At 39.8% G+C, this 16,550-nt stretch overlaps 1 long non-coding RNA gene across 1 annotated transcript in view; it reads right to left on the bottom strand.

The window, feature by feature from the left end:
* Positions 1-16,550, bottom strand: part of LOC113943304 — a 43,003-nt gene that overhangs the window by 11,169 nt on the left and 15,284 nt on the right. The window contains exon 3 of the long non-coding RNA XR_003526277.1: positions 1,378-1,496. This is a non-coding gene — a long non-coding RNA (uncharacterized LOC113943304). The remainder of the gene's footprint in view (positions 1-1,377; positions 1,497-16,550) is intronic.

The following is a 16,550-nucleotide window of genomic DNA, read 5'->3' as shown; positions in this document are numbered from 1 at the left end:
TTGAGGCATAGATAAACCAGTAGCACAGAACAGATTTTTGGGTTTTTTTCTTGTTCTTCTGTATTTATTTGTTAATACTTGAGAACACTCACAGTTGTGTTACTGACAAAGCTAATACCTCTGCCTGGAAACCATCCCCTGCTTACACTTACACCATATAACTAGAAGACAGTAATAACTTCTAACATTATTACTGGGGGGTTAACCCCTAACAAAACAATGGTTTCAAGAAACTCCTTATAGAGTGCTAATTTAGAGGCTGTTGTGAACTCATAATAATAGCGATTCTTTTCCCATATGCATTACTTCATACTTGCTAGCAATAAATTTGATCTGCTCTTTTATCATCATGTTTTTCAATGCTCTCAGACCTTTCTGAAACCCTGTGTCATCATCTTATGACTGGTCTGCCTAATAACTATGTCTGATCTGCAAACTTTGCCAACTCACACCAGATCATTTAACAGCGAGCTGGTCAGCACATGTCAGTATTAGAGAAGCTTGAGGTGGACCTTCATTCCTGCTAGCCATCTTTGCTGGGAAAGATGATTCTGTTATTACTTCGTACTTCTTATCTGGTACTTAGTTGCTTTTCCACACAAAAAAAGTAAGTTCTCTTGTCCTGTGAGAACTTGAATGCACTATTCTTCCAGAAAGAACCATGTCAGAACCTTTTATTTATACTCAGATTCATAATTTGAATCTACATATGTAAAACATTTCTGCTCCATCAAGGAATTCTATTAGGTTTGCAAGGCATTACCTGCAAAAAACACTATTTCTGTTCCAAAAGGTAGCAAAGGTATATATGATAAAGGTTTAGTTCTGTTATTTTATTATAGTTAATGTTCAGTTCCACTATTTTGTTACAGTTATAAATTTGCAGGGTATAGGTGGCAGCCATTTTGGTATATGTCTCCAATGATATTTCCCTACACTTTTTTTAAAGATGAGCACCATGCTAGTTATCTTCCGTGCCTACTGAACTATGTTTAAGTGACATAAATATTTATACCAGAATTCATCTTTAATTATTACCCAATTCCATTTGATCACATGAATATTATTTTATTTTTTTTTACTAATGACTTTAACAGTGCCTTCTAAAACTTTTCTTTTCAAAATTTACCTCTAAATTGATAGTCAAAACTCCAGATTCTCTCTCTCTGTAGTGAGAGACTGCTGGGCAAGACCCCTTCTCCATGGCCAGTACCAGCTGAAACAATTAATCTGGCTTTTCTGTAATGACTCTTTTTCTCTTGAGCGCTCTCTCCAGTGAAAAAGAAAATAGAAAACCTTAATGCTGCCTTACTTGCATCTTGAAATGGGTTGCATGTACTCCTCAGAAGTCACACAGTAATTCTTTTTCTCCTGTACCTTTTCACCTGTAGCTCCTTAAGCTTTTCCACTGTCACTGTGTTTTCAGCACTCCTGTTACCTTGTTTACCGCCCATCTATTTTATGGTTCCTGTCATCACCTTAGCTGGTACACGAAGCTGTAGTGCAGATTTTAAAATCATGTTATTTAGAGATGGAATTTCAACCCACAGTAAAAACACCATACATTTCCTGCAGCTGGCCTTGTACAATATGTTATACCTTCATGATATATTGTCTTTTTATATTTCTTCCAGCAAGTTTGCAAAATGCTTATTCTAATTAATATTTCTTGGGTTTATGTATCATTATTTGTCCCGAATCTTGAAAAAGCTTCAGTGTATCTGTGGGCAGGTATATAAATCTGCATGTTTTACATATTTGCATTATAGAGTGCAAGCTCTTTTTGCTGTGGCAAAAATCAGTATTTCTTAAAGGATGAGATAATTCTCTATCAAGGCTAAGTTATTTGAATCAGGTATGTTAAGCATGTTAACCACACCACACATCAAAGAAGTAATGATTAAATGTTATAAGGTGTTTTCTTCTCAGACAAATTATTACAAGATATCTCAGAGTGGCATCACTGAGCTATGAGCAAAAGTGTCCATAAGTAAAGCATCAAACTCTCATTATCACTGACTTTGCTATCAAAGTTTGTTGTACAAAAATATGCAGATATTTTAAATCGAGATCAAATGATATTCAAATTATAGTAACCCAAAGCAATAATCTTAATATTGCTAGGTTTATACATCTTCTCAAGATTAGAAAGGAAATTTTAATGTACTTTTCATCTTTACTTTTTTTTTAATTCTTTGCCAAATCATTTTCTTTCATCATTCATAAACACCGCATCATCATTACAACCAGGTTGTGCAAGAGTACAGAGCTAATTTCCTTCTTCAAAAAACTATGGAGCAGTCATAAAATGCATAGCTACTGTTGTGATTTTTGTGTAACACTGTGAAAAACAATTTCTTGTTCTGAGCTTTGGAACACAGGATCCTAAAATATGTATTTGGAAACAGAGAGACTAATTATAAAGACTGTTCCAAAGTATAGGGAGAAGGTAGCAAATGTGAATGAGCACTTGGTGCTAATAGGTGTGTGTGGTTGTGGGGTAGTGACAGCTCTTTCTTTGCATAGCATGACTGGCTTATCATTTCAAGTCACTGGCTTGAATCAAATCAGCTCTCCTTCTCTCAGGAGATAGTTAATGGAGGCCCAACCACTTCTTGGTGTCTTTATTTTCACCACATTTCACCACATATCTCCCCTGTCATTGCACAGACAGACTAAATTTCAACTGCTAAATGCTTAAGTTAGCAGCCTGTTTTCACACTGCCAGGCATGGTTTTGGGGTCTTTCTGTGACTGTCACAATAATTCACTAAAGACAAGACATGCCACAGGGATAGTTATTTAAAAAAGTTCCTTGGCTCAGTGGTTACCACCACTACAGGGAGTGGGTCTGCAAGTGGACAGCTCTGCACACCTTTTACCACAAGGACATAGATGCTTATTTATTCGATGCCCACACAATGTATTTAAGCCTCTGCTTAATCCCCTTGATATTCTTGATGCCAAGGAAACTTGAAGGCAGTGTGAAGTCCTTAACATGAAGTGCAGTCAGAAAGCAACAAAACTATGCAGAGATAGACCTGCCTAGAAAAACAGACAGCGTTATCTCTCCTTTCACACCTCTACCTCTAGGAACCCATCAGAAGTGCTGTTTAACTAATCACTCCTTTCCAGGAAGGTGATGTCAAAAAGTATTATCTGTTGGGTAGCTCTAAGTGTTTCACACATAAATGAATGCAGCATCAGATATGAGAAACGTGAGAGAGTTGCAGGGAGAGGGTTAATAAAGTATTTAAATGCCTCAACTTCCACAGTCTCTCTCAAAGATAGCACCATCAGGAATGGGAACAATCACACTACTGAGTTCAGAATAATGCCTGTCTGGAGATTATGTACTGTTATTCATGCTGAACAGGTTTGCCCAGCTCTATAAAGAGGGGTTGTAATCAGCACTTCCCAGTATATTCTTGGTGCAGAAGTCTCCTTACCTCTTGAACTTGAAAGTGCCTAAGCACAGCTTATCCATATCAATAAACTCAGTTCTTAATTAGCTTTCCTTCTATCTTCACTTCTAATACTGACAGATCTTAAATAGGCTTTTTGTTATGACTATTGAATTTAGCCTTTTGAAATATTGCTGAGTGGTCACCAAAGGGGTGAAATTAGATTCAGCAGCACTTATGTCATCATCTGTTTGGTATGTTACTTCCTTTCACTCTGATGTTGGGAAGATCACACCCAGCCTTCACATTCCTCTTCAACAAGTTGTGTCAAGGAAAGGGGACAAAGGGTGTCCCACACACCACTGGTTATCAGAAAGGAAGGTCTTAATGAGGATGTCGGGATGTAGTTTCTACAGAAATCAGTCCTTTCTTGTGTCAGTCCTAGATCTGGCTGCTATAATAATTTCAACATCATCATCTTAAGGAGTGAGGGCTCGAGAGGTAATACTGTATTCACTGGGGTTATTTAATGCTCTTGGCTTATATATAAAAGGAATGCCAAATTCTTAAACTTAACAGCAGTAATAAACCCCTAAAACTGAAATGAAATAATGGAGTTTGTTTTGGTTGGAATTTCAGAGAGAGGTTAAGGTGATTGAAACAGACAAGGTACCAGAGCATGTGAAATAACTTGCTCAGTGCCATATAACAGCAGCCCACTCCTAACTAGCTGAAATTAGGAACTCCATTATTTTCTTATTCATAAATTTGAGACATATCTATTATAATATTTTATCTACACTTAGCAATAGGTATAATAACAGTAGTAAATAACCAGAAGACAATGTCACAAAATGCACTATGACAGTCATATATTTGCAACATTCCTGCTTAAGAAAATTAAAATAATATTTGATCATATTTTGTAGTGACTCGTATGTAAAACATTGCATGTATTTCTGTGACTCATTAAAAATTTCTTCAAAATGACTCATTTACCTTAGAGAGGAATGTACTGGAAATCCTTTGTAGCTTGCCTATAAACCTTCATGTGAATGTAATAACTCAACATAAATGAAGCATTTACAATATTTCACTAATAAGGAAGAAAATTCTGCTTAATCAGAGTCAAACAAAAATTTGTCTCAAAATATCTTTTTTTTTTGGTTTGCTATTTGCTGAATTAAGGATCACGAAGTCCTATGGTCCATTAGAGTCATTTTGGTACTGGAAAGTAAATTGGGTTAAGCAATAGTATGAACTTCAACAAGATCAAGTGCCAGCTCCTGCCCTTTCGTCATAACAACCCAAGGCAGCACTGCAGGCTTGGGTCAGAGTGATTGGAAAGCTGCCTGGTGGAAAAGGATCTGCGGGTGCTCGTCACAGCAGCTGAACATGAGCCAGCAGTGTGCCCAGGTGGACAAGAAAGCCAATAGCATCCTGGCCTTTGTCAAGAACAGTGTGGCCACCAGCACTAGAGAAGTGATTGTCTCTCAGTACTTGGCACAGGTGAGGCAATACATCAAGTACTGTGTTTAGTTCTGGGTCCCTCACCACAAGAAAGACATTGAGGTGCTGGAGTGTGTCCAGAGAGGGGCAACAGAGCTGGGGAAGAATCTAGAAAGTAAGTCATAAGAGGAGCAGCAGGGGAAGCTGGTGTTGTTCAGCCTGGAGAAAAGGGGAATCACGAGAGACCTCATTACTCTCTACAACTACCTGAAAGGAGGTCGTAGCCATGTGGAGGTCGGTCTCTCCTCCCAGGCAGCTAGTGCCAGGACAAGAGAAAATGGCCTCCAGTTCTGCCAGGGGAGGTTCAAGTTGGACATCAGGAAAAATTTCTTCACTGAAAGAGTTGTCAAGAATTGCAATGGACTGCTCAGTGAAATAGTGGACTAACCATGCCTGGAAGTGTTCAAGAAATTACTCAACATGGCACTCAGTGCTATGATTTAGTTGATAAGGTGGTGTTCAGTCAAAGGTTGGACCTGATGATCTTGGAGGTATTTTCCAACCTTAAGAGTCTATGATTCTCTCATCCTTAGACAAATTAGCTGCTTCTTAAAATTTTATGCAATATTTGAAGATTTCCAGTCCAATAGGCTTTTTTTTTCATTGCTTGATGTTCATGACACAAGAAGAAAATAAATGGTGACCAGCCTTCTTGGGGAGTTAGAATGAGTTCCAGAGCTATAGCCACAAAACCTATGCAGTAATCAAAGCAGAACATGTTTCCTTGCTTACCTGCTGCTATTTATCAGTGACAGCTTCCAATGACAGGATTGTGTCCATGAATTTGGAAACCTGAATACACTCTTAAAAAGTGAGACAAAATGCCACACTAAGAAAGCGCCAAATTCGGTCACCATGTCACAATCATTCCTGGAGAACTCAGGAATGTGCTCATGTGATGGACTTCCAGCAAGTAATTTGTGGGAAAACATAAGTTTTATAAATAATTACCTACCTATTATTCTCCATCAGATCATCTTCAGTCAGCCTGAAGATCATTTAATTTTCTCACACATTTTCTCTTGAGCACAGGCCAAACCACCAGGACTATTGTTATTGGTTTTGTATTAGTTTTGTATTGTTTTTTGGTTTTATATGCTTCAATTCCCAGGACCTGTTGCCTGTTTACTGCAGCCAGGTTTCAGTAGCGGGGGGCTACAGAGGTGGCTTCTCTAAGAAGCTGCAAGTCCCATGTCTGACAGAGCCAACGACAGCCAGCTCCAGGATGGACCCACCACTGGCCAAGGCCAAGCCCATTAGGGATGGTAGTATCATCTCTATGATAATATATTAAAGAAGGAAAAGAAGTTATTGCATAGATATAATTGCACTCAGAAAACAGTGGAGTGATATTACGTGAGAGAACAACCTGCAGACACCAAGGTCAGTGGAGAAGGAGGGGGAGGAAGTGCTCCAGGCACAAGATTCCCCTGCAGCCTGTGATGCAGACCATGGTGAAGCAGCTGTGCCACTGCAGCCCATGGTGGTCAACAGGGATGCAGAGATCCACCTGCAGCCTGTGGAAGAGACCCACATTGGAGCAGGTGGATGCCTGAAAGAAGACTGTGACCCCACGGGAAGCCTGCACTGGACCAGGCATCTAGCAGAGACCTGCTGACCCATGTAGAGAGAAACCCACACTGGAGCAGGTTTCCTGGTAGGACCTGTGACCCTGTGAGGTACCCACGCTGGAGCAGGGGCTTCTTGAATGACTGTACCCATGGAAAGGAATCCATGCTGGAGCAGTTCATGAAGAACTGTTGCCCATGGGAAGGACTCAGGCTGGAGAAGTTCATCGAGAACTGTGTCTTGCAGGAGGGACCCACACTGGAGCAGGGGAAGAGCTCCTCTACCTGAGCAGCAGCAGAAACAACCTTTGATGAGTTGATTGTAACCTCCATTCCTCATCTCCCTGCACCGCCGGGCAGGGAGGAGGTAGAGGCCAGGAAGGAAGGAAGGGTGGCAGAAAGGTGTTCTTAAGATATGTTTTACTTCTCATTATCCTGCTCTGATTTCAACTGGTAACAAACTCAACTCATTTCCCCAAGTTAAGTTTGTTTTGCCTATGTTGGTAATCTGTGATTAATCTCTCTCTGTCCTTAACTCATGAGCCTTTCATTATATTTTTTTCTCCCTGAGTAGCTGTGGAGTGATAGAGCAGCTTTGGTGGGCACCTGGCATTCAACCAGGGTCAACCCACCACAACCATAGAGCTACTGAATACAAGAAGGCCAGTACTCCACCCAGTTTCTTCAGGGTCTAGTAAAGAAACTCACTCTCTCACCAACTCACAGAAAACTCAGCAAGTTATTTTACTTTTTTGATTACCTATCTTTCCCTACATGCTTTAAATCATACATGTAGTTATCACAAAGAGTTCTGATCAATTTATTATTTAAATTAGACCCTCCAAGATCTAAACCATTACAAGATGTCTTTCCAGTGACACCTTTGTTCTATGGATATTTCTGTTAACATTTCTGCATTTCTTCAAAGACAGAGTGCAGCAACCGGGGGCAAAAATGAAGATTGGACACAGAAGGAAAATTGTGTGGTTGTGTGTTGGAAGTGGAAATTCATGAAGATTGAAAGAAGACATCATTTAAGCAAACTTGGGCTTTGTGAACTGTTTCACAAAATTTGCACCCTTGTTCTTTAGTTTATTCTATTATCCTTTCATATTGTACCCTGACTGTGCCCTATTCCTTGTGTCTTTATACCCTATTTTCCTGTTGGTCCATGTATGCTGCATTGCAGCATTGTCCCTATAAGGCTACCCCTTACCTACATGATTGTGTTTCCCTTTTATGGTTATAATTTGCATGCTCCGCCTTAACCCCTCCTTTTGTTTCAGTACCTTCCCTACCCTACCTTATATAAGGCAGAAACCATTTTGTTATTGGCCTCTTTTTGCATTTCACCACCACCATAACAAAGGTTACAACACCATTCTCACCCTGGCGTCCTGGAGCGCTCTACCCTTTTCCCTTGCTGACCGCGGCAGTTGTAGCTCCCCCTGTCCTTTCAGCTAGCAACATCACAATTATGTAAGGCAAATTGTAAAGAAGGGTGGACATGATAATAAAAAGGATGCTTTTGTGTGAGAAAGAAAAGCAGCACACTACTTAGTCACTGCAAATATATACGTATTATGGATATTATTGCAGCTTACTCTCTTGCCTAAAAAATAAATATGTTTCTGGCTACTGAATAGGGTTTTCCTAATACTGGGATTGCATAATACAAATGAAGACATATGGTAAATAACTTCAGCAAATATAAATACGTAATTTAATAATTCTGGCTTTCATTTATGCCTGCTGAATGTGTGTAGACACCATCACAATCTTTCATATAAACTGGACAATCAAATTGTTTTCCAGGTTTTCAGTATGGGGACTAGTGTAAGAGCTTATGTTTACTTATGTTTGAAACTCAAGCTCAAATCTTTCAGATCACACTCATTAAAATCTGTTTATGGCTTCAAACAGTTCTTGATCTTAATATTACTTTGGGCCAAAACAATCTTTATCACAGAGGTTGTAGCTGAATATTCATTATTATATCCCTTATCTTTTCTACCTACTCTACCTAGGAGATAATCTACTCCAAAACATAGGATCTGTATCCAGGGCACATATCATTTACCATATCTTTCTAAGAAGGTGAGGACTGAACTTGAGACTCTATCAAAATTCAAGACATTTAAAATATTTCACGTTACTGATTATAGTCCAAAACTTTCAGCTCACAAATGAAGCATTTCAACAGCATAGTAACTGTTCTTTCCAGGAAGTAATAAAACAACATTTAAGTATTCTCTCTTCATTCCCACCAGTCTTTCCTCTTCCCCAAACCCAAGAATGGTTATGCAGTTTCCCTGATGCCGAAGCTTTGCCTGAAATACCCTTTCTAGCCATTCCAACAAGTTCATCACAAAGTTTCCCATCTGTGAGAGTCCTCTACTCTCTCACAGAATCCTCTTCTAAAAGTGGAAATAAATTACTTTTGCACCAATGAAAGGACTCAGACTCATGCATTGACCTCAGAAATATGCCGGTTCCATCTGCAGTGGAGCAACCCCAGCCTGTTTTGAACTATTGATGCTACTTAACACAACCTAGTTAACTAACATCCCTTATGTAACATAACAGAGAACTGACACACAACACAAAAAGAGACCAAATCCCACTCAAATTGATATCAGTTCTGCTCTCTCTCGAGAGAGATTTCTTTGCTAAATAGAAAACTGGGTTTTTTACAATGAATTAGCAGAGTTGTTAAATCCCACATGCACAAAAGATTGCAGGATGCTTCAGTGTGCTCACAGAAATCACTAAGCTCTGAGTCTTGAGTGTACATACTCTAGCTTTATAACTGCTAAAACTACCCATGCCTTTTCTCTTCTGGGATCTGTCAACTCAGTAATTTCATTGTCAAAACAGAACCTAAGTGGCTACTCTGCAGTAACACAGATCTGAAATACTCAACTCTCACAACAGAGTAGTGCCATACTCAGGAAACAATAGTAGTGGCTGTGAACAGAAGAAAGTGGTGTGAACTACTTCACTGATAGTCATGAGGGCACAGACTCCAAATGCAAATCTAAGTGGTCAGTAGGATGAAGATATTAAGATAAACAATCAGTCAAACATTTGCTATAATCTTCACTGTAAAGCTTGATACTGGCAAGAGTTGTCTTCAGCAGTAAGTCAGGAACCAGTATGCCTCCAGGAGTTCAGTGCTCTCTCCCTGTCCTCATTCCCTTTCTTTCCAACCTACACTCACAACATACTCATATTTCCAGAGGGAAAGGAATCTATCTGCACCTTTCACTGATATGAGTCACAATGCTATCAATTTTTGCTTCAGAAAGGTAGGTAGTACATTGCATTTCCCAGGTGCCAAAAGATACATACTGCACTGGAAGGCTAAAAACTGCTGGGCTTCATCCTTCTGTATTCCAGCAAAGAGGACAAACTATAAAATAGAGTATGCAACAAGTAATTCCCCTTGGAAAGTCAGCTTGTAAATCAGTCCCATTGGTTTTCATCAGCATAACTCTCAAAGGGATGTTACTCAGCATCTCATACCAAACCTTACCCTACAATGCAATAGGAGATTGGAAATGAGTGTTTAAGCAGAGTCTGCATTAAGATCCATTGGTGATTGCATAGAAACTTTACCAACAATAATGGTGGAAAATACTGTGAAGACTCTTATAGACCTGTAATAAGGCATATCAGATACCAAAAGACTTGAGAGGTCCTTTTTCTATTTGGTTAGCTCTTGTCTGGTTTTTTTGTTTTTATATCTTAAAGAGTTACCATTAAAAAACAGGTCATACTTTGAAAATACTTCAAAATGAGAAGTGGAATAATGCCTGCAAAGTCACAAACTACCAGTCAATAATGATATAAAGAGCAAACATTCAGTTTCAGCTGTTACCTGAAGCTTGTTCCATCACTTAAAAACTGTCAAGATAGGAAAAAAATATAGAATCATATCTGCCTACTTGTTTCCTATCCCTCACAAGCCTTTCTTCCTCTACAGTTAAAGGGCAAATTCAACATGGGAAAGGGAGCTTTCCTACCAAAGAGAAGAGACAGAAGAACCTATACAAAGACTGAAAGAGCTTCAGTAATGCAGAATGTCATCTCCTAGCAGGCATATCTCTTCCCACAAGCACTTGACATGAATACCAAAAACTGACAGCAAACTCTAGCCTGTGGGAAGGGTAAAATGTCTTGAGAATATCTTAGGGGATGATGCTGTGGATAAATCCAACACTTGGATTCTGCCTGTAAGCAGATCCTCAGAGCTCTGTAGGGCTTGCAGGGTGTTTGATATTGCCAGGCTAACAAATAACTTGGCAGCTATTTCTCTAAGAAGAATTCACAGAATAAGAGGCCTTCCTTTAAACTAAGTCCTTCCCTTTTAACAGGTAATGATACCACATTAAAGACTTAATCAGACAATTTTAGTCTTTACATGAGGGACTTTTTTTAGTTTATATCTCAGACATGGCATAATAGTATCAATCAGCTGCACAGTTTTGAGCCCAAGAGGAAGGATTAGGTTTTTTATTTGCCTTTTTCTCTTTAGGAGGAAAGAGATTTGGAATTAAGAAATCAATCTTAACATTTACAGAAAAAGTATGGAGCCAGATCTCATTGGTATGGTTCTCAGAGTAGACAAATGCACCCCATCTCTTCTGGGTTTAGTTTCCCTACATATAAGATGACAGCATCTCACTGGATGCTGTTAAATACAAAATGATTTGTGCTTAATATAAAAGATTTTACTTTGAAAAACTCATTTAATTTAGAATTACATCATACAGACAAAGATCTTCCTTACATAGGATATATTGTTGCCCTATTGGATTTTTAGGTAGCTTAGGGACCTTTTCAGGTGTCTGGGGATGTTTTTAAAAGTAAAACTGTAATTTGCTCCTTGCTTCAGAGAGTATTCTCTGTTAATCTAGTCCAGCACAGTTTTCAGAGGTTTTTGGCCAAAAGATTTGTTCTGACCACATGGACTTCTGCACAGTCCAGATTATAGACCTTCACCCTCTAATGGAATTGTAAAAGAAAGAACATTCTTTGGCCTATTCTTTGAGGTTGAAAAAAATCATTACTCTTTATTAGAGCTCTATAGCTCTTTGGAAAAAAGATCCTTGATCATTAGACCAATAAAACAAACATAATAAGGTCACTCACCAACACATAGGTCACTCTGGAATATAAATCAGGATTTGGGTGAGAGTGGGGTGTCTCATATTCCCTGTAAAATTCATTTTTTAAAGGTACTTTAGTCAATCCATCTGCACTCAGGGAGGAGACCTTGTGAAGTTTTTGGCATAAACATTATCCTCTCTTTATCTCATGAGATGAGATTATTTGTAAAACAATTTCAAAGGGAAAAAAGGCTTCATAGAAGAAAAGCTGATTTATTGATAGGCTTAGGTAGTTTGTTATCAAACCAGTGTTTGAGGTTTAACTATGACTTTCATTTAGAGCTCTGACTTCAAAAGAAACATTTACTGCATGAAAATATTGATTTCCTCTCATCCTCCACAGCACTTTCCTGAAATGCACCGAGAACAACTATAATTTCTGCCAGACAGTAAAATAGATACTAAATTAGAAATTCAAAGCTACTGAATTGCAGGGCTCTAAATGAAGTTGAATGGCCAAAACAGCAAGTACACAAATGAAGCTGACTATCTCAAATATTACCTCCCTGGACAGGTTTTGTCAGGTCTTGGAAATCTGTTATATGCCTGCCTCTCCTGGGAGGACTCATTGAAATACTGAAATAACAACTTCTTGCTGAGCAGTCCAGCTCAGGGTGGTTTTAGGCCATGTCTGGTCAGTACCATGCACCAAGAGTCTGCGTAAGTTACTCTCCACACTTCTCACACACAGCAGCTGCCACCCAAGTAGGTCACTTCTATTGGAAACAGAATAATAAGCCAACCAGAAAATTGTTGGCATTCACTAAATGAATGCTAACAATTTTGTAGGTGGCAGAGCATATTGGCATAAAGATTTTAAAAACACACCAAACTCACAAGGTACCAAATAAGCAGCGTAGAACAGCAACACAACATTTTAGTTTTTTGACTCCTAAATATTTCTTGGTTATTGAACATAAATAAAGAAGAGAACTTGAAAAAATTTCTAAAGATCTTTAAGACCTCAGAATCTACCTACTTGCAAAGGTAACTGAAGACCACAAATTAAAAGACACCAATGCAAATAGGCTAACCCATAGTCAAAATAATTTTCAACTTTCAGTGTGACACACCTGCAAAATAAACAGTACCACACATACATACAAACATAACAGAGGAAAATAAGATAAACTATATAGGCAAGTCCGTTTTACTTTATGAGCCTTGTCTCTCATCTCCAATGAGGAAATGCTAATTCTTAAGAAGGGCTGCCAGACTTTCATTCCAGAATGGGCACTGACTGACCTGTAATGTCAAGATAGCTTGGTTAAACCTGTGCAGCACAAAGACACTGTAGGCAACAGGAACATTGGTTTTTAAATTATCCTTCTTCTTGTTCCCATAAACCTATCTCAATGCAGGATCGTACAAGGACCAAAACTAGGCCTTCCCAAGCTAGAATGGGAATTCCTCCTTGACTGACTTGAAGTAATGTCATACCTTACTTCGTTTCAACATTGCAATATATATGTACCACCTCTCTCTCCCATCTTCCTCACTCCATCAACCACTGTGATTACACAAAATTGTAAATAATCCATGGAAAACCAAGACCACAAACACAGGTTTGCTGCTGAGTGCACTAAAATCTTTGAAGCCATATGACCAACACCTTATCTGGGAGAAGAAGATACAGAAGAAAGAAAGAAAGAAATATAACCCAGTTGCACACAGAAAAAAATTCCTCATTTCATACTCTAAGTGTAGGCAACTCAATTCTTTTGTGTCCCCTCCACCCCCAGCCTCCTATCCCCATCTCCATTCCATAAAATATTTACTTAGCCTCTGAGCCTTGCCTCTGAGCCCTATTTTCTCAACACACACTTTTCCTCAGGAATGCTAACAGATGCAGTTTTATTTCCTGTTTGCATTAAGACATTTTCTTGTCAGGTCTGTCAGTGGCTATGACTGCTGCCTCTTGCACCTCAACCTCATTTCCCTGGAAGAATCAGATAATGGCAGTTGTTGCACGCCCACAAAGACGTAAGGAGAAGGGTTTGATGCACACATGACAAGAAGGATGCCTTCGCTGTAATCAGGATGAGCATGCATGTGAGACAGGTAAACAATGAGGCTCACAGAGTCCAGATATTTCAGCACAGAGATCTGTTCGAATAGCTGTCCTTGACTGAGGCAGCACTGGCAAAGAGCACGGAGCTGGCAGAGACAGCCAATAGTGTTTGTCAAGATTTGCATTTCTGGTGTGTTTTTATTGTCGGTACCTAAAGTTCAAGCTGACTTAGAAAACAAGTAAGGCTTAAGGTTTCTTTCAAACAATAAGCTTTAAAAGACAGTAGCAAAAAGTGTACAGGAAATAGTAATAATGTTTAGGAAACAGTAATAAAAACCTTTAATGACGTGGTGTCAAACTTGATGACTTCCAAGAGCCTGAAGTCACTTTACTAATGACATGTATACAACATGAGATTGCCTTAAAATGTGCCATATTTCAAAGCACACCCTAAACAGGTCATGGCCTCGGAATGGAGTTTGAGTTCCTTGTGCCACGTTTTACATCACTTGGTTGAATCTCCAATGGGTGGTCTGTTATAGGTCCTCTACTTCTGTGTACTAAAAGGTGAGGGGTGGAAATACAATTCACTGGCAAGCACTTGCTTGATAAATCTTAAGTTTACAGGCTGTATTTAGCAAACAAAACATTAAAAACCTAAACCCATGGTTTTTAAAAATGCACTTATTTTTATAGCTTACGTAAAATGTTATGATTCCACATTCAAGGTTTAACTGTTGGGAGAGGGAAGTTAGCTCAAATCTCTCACTGAGGCCAACTTCTTTCAGAGTCTCTGGCATCATTGACAATGAGGGCCTGGACCAGACTAAATGAAACTCAAGAATGGGCTCAAGAAGCAACTTCTTTTTTCTTATACTGAGCAAAATTAACAGAGTTGGGACTCTCCAAAGTTCTCATTGATAACATTATTATGTTGTCAAGTTTAGAGAGCCCAAGGAGCATACACAAAATGCTAGAAGAAATAAATTTTCAGCTTTGATAGAAACTACAAAGAAGACACCTCATCAGTGAGGTGACCTTTACAGTTGGTAAAAACAATTATTTTTCTCTCTCATTAAAATCCTTCCATTTGTCATCATCTTCATCTCTTCTAATTATGTAAAATAAACAATCCTCCCTCTGAAGCTGGAAGGGCCCCTATTATCATTGATTTGAAAGATTTTATTTCTCACACCTTGTCATGGTTTGAGATTCCCCAAAATCCAATCCCCAAAATCCAATTCCCTAGTCTAAACCCCCTCCTACATCTCAACCTAGTGTAAGATGTGTTTTCCAGACAATCACACAGACTCAAAATGGGGAAAAGGGAATATATTACAATGACTCTACGAATAAATACTACAATACATTATATACAACCTTAGCTATCTCTGCCATGACATAAGTATTTACAATGGATCAGATCTCTTCTCCCCTACAAATAAAAGTCCAGAAGGGAAGAAGGACAGATCCCTTCTTCAGAGCAGCAATGTCTCTAAGGCAGCAGGCTCTCTCTCTTCTTTCTTGCAGCAGCTGATAGCTGGATCTCTGCCAGCACTCACAAGGGGGTATCCCCCTCGGCCCCTTGATGCAGGCAAAGGGGTCTTCTGTGGGCTACGTCACCCCAGACAAAGGTCGTTCCACCACGGTCGTATCACGAGCCCAGGGGGTCTTCGTGACAGTCTGGTATCTTCAGGGGACTCAAACCCCTTCCAGAGCCTCTGTGCCCTGCTTCAGGATGGCTGTGAGCTTCTTTGTAGCTTGCAGCAAGGGAGGGCCTCAAGGTCAGCCTCCACACACCGTCCTGGCTGAACTCTCAGGACGACTGAGCTTCTTAGCTCCTTTACTCCATCTAGGACTTCTAATCAGTAAGAGTCCACCACTCTGATTTAAGAGGGGTCTCAAAGGAGTCTGGGGTCTTTTGGTTCAGTTCTTACCCCAGTTCTCTCTGTAGAGCCAGTTCTGCTCACATCTGCTGCTGTTGGCTCTCTCTTGGCTCTCTGTCTCCTTCCAGGAGTCCTCTCTGCAGTACATGCCGTTTGCTGTTTAGTTCAGCTCTTATCTGTCCTGGCTCTCTCCCACCTTCTCCAGCCAGTGTTGCTTTTGCTGCCGCTGTTGCTGCTCTGTCTCTGCTGCCCACGGTGGAGAAAACATCTCCCGGCATAACTACAGGCACCTAGCCCAGCTTTATGCTGTTCCAGGTGCCTGCAGCTCCCCCAGCCCGGGGCTGGGGGGGGGGGGCCCAGAGGGCCCAAGGGGCTCCGGGCCCCTTTCCTCGTGGCAGTCAGAACATGGCTACTTCTTCCACCCCAAAACTACAACCCTTCTCTTCCATTTGGTTGTGATATGTTTAGATTTTGCAGAAGCACTCATTGGACAAAACTTCAAAACTTCAAGAGTTACCACCCCCTGGGGGTTACCACTTTCAACTGCAGGGGGAAAATCTGGTTTGAACTACTACACACCTTTATTCTCTTGTCATCTTTCTCATCAGCAGATCCGTGGCTAACAGAAAGGAAACCTCAGATCACAGAAGCACCAGTGGGCTATCTCTATGCCATTCCCATAAATATATTTGTAGAAAGTGATTTCCCACATGACAGCTGTGCTGACAGTATAATGCCAAAACTGTGTCTATTGCATTATGCTATAAACAGAATTCTGGGAAGGTTAGTTGAAAGGCATTTCAGCATTCTGCCACCCACACCTTGCAACCACAAAGGAGTTTCAGTTCAGATAAAGGACCTGCATTTTATGGAAATAGCAAGGAGAATTTCCATTAATTTAACAAAAAGCTCCAGCTCATTGAGAAAGTAAGGAAATTTGCACCGGGAACATTCTGCAAACAATTAACACATCATGCCCTTTGGCTCTGTTTTCTCTTGTTA

Source organism: Corapipo altera, unplaced genomic scaffold (genome assembly GCF_003945725.1).
Source record: "Corapipo altera isolate COAL_440 unplaced genomic scaffold, ASM394572v1 61411, whole genome shotgun sequence".
In the NCBI taxonomy this organism is placed as follows: Eukaryota; Metazoa; Chordata; class Aves; order Passeriformes; family Pipridae; genus Corapipo; species Corapipo altera.
Note: the sequence above shows the minus strand (reverse complement) of the source record. Positions and strands in the feature narration are given on the sequence as shown.